This window comes from Schistocerca piceifrons, chromosome 9 (assembly GCF_021461385.2).
Source record: "Schistocerca piceifrons isolate TAMUIC-IGC-003096 chromosome 9, iqSchPice1.1, whole genome shotgun sequence".
Lineage (NCBI taxonomy): Eukaryota > Metazoa > Arthropoda > Insecta > Orthoptera > Acrididae > Schistocerca > Schistocerca piceifrons.
In genome coordinates, this window is record NC_060146.1 from 26094745 (window position 1) to 26099122 (window position 4378).

The 4378-nt window shown below is 42.1% G+C and overlaps 1 non-coding gene across 1 annotated transcript; it reads right to left on the reverse strand.

The window, feature by feature from the left end:
- Positions 1-734: 734 nt before the first annotated feature.
- On the reverse strand, positions 735-809 carry Trnas-cga. Its single transcript has one exon. It is a non-coding gene; the product is annotated as a tRNA-Ser (tRNA).
- Between the last annotated feature and the right edge of the window lie 3569 nt (positions 810-4378).

The window sequence follows — 4378 nt, forward strand, 5'->3', positions numbered from 1 at the left end:
CTAGGAACTCTTCAATCCAATCACACAATTGGTCTGATAGTCCATATGCTCTTACTTTGTTCATTAAACGACTGTGGGGAACTGTATCGAACGCCTTGCGGAAGTCAAGAAACACGGCATCTACCTGTGAAACCATGTCTATGGCCCTCTGAGACTCGTGGACGAATAGCGCGAGCTGGGTTTCACACAACCGTAATTTTCTAAACCCACGCTGATTCCTACAGAGTAGATTTCTAGTCTCCAGAAAAGTCATTATACACGAACATAATACGTGTTCCAAAATTCTACAACTGATCGACATTAGAGATATAGGTCTACAGTTCTGCACATCTGTTCGATGTCCCTTCTTGAAAACGGGGATGACCTGCACCCTTTTCCAATCCTTTGGAACGCTACGCTCTTCTAGAGACCTACGGTACACCGCTGCAAGAAGGGGGGCAAGTTCCTTCGCATACTCTGTGTAAAATCGAACTGGTATCCCATCAGGTCCAGCGGCCTTTCCTCTTTTGAGCGATTTTAATTGTTTCTCTATCCCTCTGTCGTCTATTTCAATATCTACCCTTTTGTCATCTGTGCGACAATCTAGAGAAGGAACTACAGTGCAGTCTTCCTCTGTGAAACAGCTTTGGAAAAAGACATTTAGTACTTCGGCCTTTAGTCTGTCATCCTCTGTTTCAGTACCATTTTGGTCACAGAGTGTCTGGACATGAAACTTCCTGGCAGATTAAAACTGTGTGCCCGACCGAGACTCGAACTCGGGACCTTTGCCTTTCGCGGGCAAGTGCTCTACCAACTGAGCTACCGAAGCACGACTCACACCCGGTACTCACAGCTTTACTTCTGCCAGTACCTCGTCTCCTACCTTCCAAACTTTACAGAAGCTCTCCTGCGAACCTTGCAGAACTAGCACTCCTGAAAGAAAGGATATTGCGGAGACATGGCTTAGCCACAGCCTGGGGGAGGTTTCCAGAATGAGATTTTCACTCTGCAGCGGAGTGTGCGCTGATATGAAACTTACTGGCGGATTAAAACTGTGTGCCAGGAAGTTTCATATCAGCGCACACTCCGCTGCAGAGTGAAAATCTCATTCTGTCTGGACATTTTGTTTTGATCCACCTACCGCTTTGACATGTCATTTGTAAATTACCAAAGCCTTCCACAGTTGGCGGCACAAAACGAATTGTAGGAATGTTTGTATTCCCCATTGACATGGAATCATACAATGTCCAGTGATATTATAATGTATCAATTCAATGTATCAAACAATGTTTAGCAATAAAATAAATGTTTTCAGCATGTGTGAGGGGTTTTTTTTTTTTTTTTTTTTTTTTACTAGTGCTCACTGTGTCCCATACCAATGCTCACAGTGCCCCATGATGGGGGCACAGTGGGCACTTCTACATGACTTTGCTTTCATTTATTTTATATTTTTCCTGCCAGACAGGAAATAATCCAAAAATATAGTCAAATTTCACCACAACAAATTCTTGGAAAAAGAAGTGCCCATGTGCCCCAATCTCCCCTAATATGGAAGGCTGTGCTTTTAACATATATTGTTGTTGTGTGCTTTCTATCTCGTGGGGCTCTAGATGCAGAAACTATTTGGGATGCAACCTTGTTGGGAGATATTTCGTCCTTTCTATGTTCTGGTGGATTTGCGCCTCCGAGTTTACTCAGTTGGGATCAGGCTTGTCAGTTTGACTCTGAAAAGTCTAGATTTTCAACAGTATTCTCCCGTTTTTGCCATCTAATAAAGTCGATGTTATGTAATAGTTCATCCGCTATTTCCCGGTCCCCATTCTTGAGGAACATTAAAAAGGACCCGTGCAATGGACTCAGAATATTCATCAGATATTCGTATCGAGGAGGTTACCAATGCCCTGAAGAAGGTTAAACCAGGCAAAGCTTCAATGGTATCCACCCTGAGTACCTCATACATGTCGGAGCCTACACAAAACAATGGCTGGCTAAGTTCTTTATGGACATTCTCCAAGAGGGAAACATTCTTCCCTCACTTAAACGAGCAAAGATCATTGCAGACCTGAAACATGGTAAACCAGGCAATAGACCAGAGAGTTACCACCCCATTGCCCTTCTCAGTATGGTCTATAAATTACTAGAAAGACTGCTCCTCAACAGAATAGGCCAAATTATACTCAAAAAAATCCCTATCGAACAAGCAGGATTCCGTCCCTATCGCTGCTGTACAGGTCAAGTCCTATCACTGACAACATATATAGAGGCGGGATTGCAGAAGAAACAAAGTAGCTGCAGCATTCATAGACCTAACAGCAGCCTATGATACAGTTTGAAAACAGGGGCTCATGTACAAATTAATCTGTGCCATCCCCTGCAAGAAGATAACCAACCTCATTGACGATATGTTGTCAAATATAACCTTCCAAGTAATAATGGGGAATGAGAGAAGTGAACAGATGAAACTCAATAACAGACTCCCACAAGGCCCCGTCCTTGCGCCCCTTCTTTTCAACCTTTACATCGCTGCCATGCCTGCAACCAGATCGTGCAAATTTGGTTATGCTGACGACTGGGCTCTGGCAACAGCCCACAGAAATATAGAAACTGCCGAAGATATCCTTACGAGTGACCTAGGGATTCTCAGCGAGTACTTTAGAAAATAGAGGCTACAACCTAGTGCTACAAAGACGGAAGTATCTGCCTTCCATTTGAACAACAAAATGTCCAACAGAGAACTACTTGTATATCTAGACGGGAAAATACTAAATCACAACAAACCTTGGGGTTACGCTGGATAGGACAAAACATTCAAAGAACACCTGACGAAAACTGCAGCGAAACTTAAAACACGCAACAACATATTGCAGAAGCTCTGTGGCACCACTTGGGGCTCCACAGCATCTACCTTAAGAACATTCGCACTTGGCTTGGTGTATCCAGTGGCAGAATACGGTGACCGAGTGTGGCTCAACAGCAAACACACACACACACGGTACATAGCCAACTTAATGCAACAATGCGTATTATATCAGGCACAATCAGGCCAATTCCTACAGTGTGGCTGCCCATTCTCAGTAACACAGACCCTCCTAACCTGCGCCGAGAACACGCCCAGGGTGGAGAATTTCAAAAAATCATGACCAATCCTCAATTACAAATCCATGAAGATACTCACGACATCCAAGGAAACTGACTCTGGTCTAGGCATCCCCCACTAAAGACCGCACAGGCACTGCACCATACCAACTTTAAAATAAATGACCGATGGAAAGAGGAATGGGAGAGCAGAACAGCAGTAAACTGACAGAGTATCCCATGCATCTTTAGTAAATCAAAAGGATTTGATTGCCCTCGCAAAGTTTGGGCAACTCTTAATCGCATCAGAACCAACTGTCGGAGATGCGCCGACACCTTACACAGGTGGGGTAAACTTCCTTCGGCCACTTGCGACTGTGGCGCTGAGAGGCAGACGGTCAAACACGTCGTGCAGGAATGCCCACTAAGGGCGTATGAGGGTGACCCCACAGGATTTCCTAATGGCGACCCACGAGGCAATCGACTATATATTATCTAAGCTGGACGTTTGTTTGTGATTGCTCTTCTGTGAGTGTAAATTTACAATTGGTGGTGTTCTTATATACAAATTGTTATTTATTGTTCTGTTTATATATATGTGGCTTTTTTTTAATCGTGTTGTTTCTGTAATTTTTACTGTGATGTTATGAGCCATACGCTAAATAAATAAATATTGTTGTTATACATTGTTTAACTATGGTATCTACAAAGTCACAGAGAAAGCATCATGGTTTTGGGAGGGAAAAGCCACATTTGTTATGACCTGCACAGCAGAGAGAAGCAACAAGCAAACCTTAAGGAAGTCGCAAGTTTCATTCAGTGTGTTTCAACTTCTTTCTGTATATGTTAGATTAATTTTAATTTTTTTGTGTTACTGAGAAGACTTTGTTATTGCCTTTGTTTTGTTGAGTGTAGGATAAAATTAGTACTTTAAGCTTTCACATGTATGTAAACTATTGGTTCTTTTAAATTAGCATAATCTTAAATATGACAGGGGTGTCAACTTTAGGTTTCCTATTAAAACTTGAGTTTTAGACTGTATCTGAAAGTAACTTTAATGCTGTTCATAATTATATTAGTTTTATTAAGCTATGTCACTTAGAACCCATAATTGACATAGGGTGACAGCTTTAGGTATTCGAGTGTCTAATTTAGGAGTGCTATCTGATAATTTTAAACCTTTTATTTTCTAGTACCAGCATTCTACATAATTGTTATTTTTAACTGTTCTTCCAGAAACATGGGTCCATAGAAGTATCAACAATACTCACAAGAGTCTTTGATAGAGGCCATCGATGCAGTGAACCATGGAACGAGCTATTAT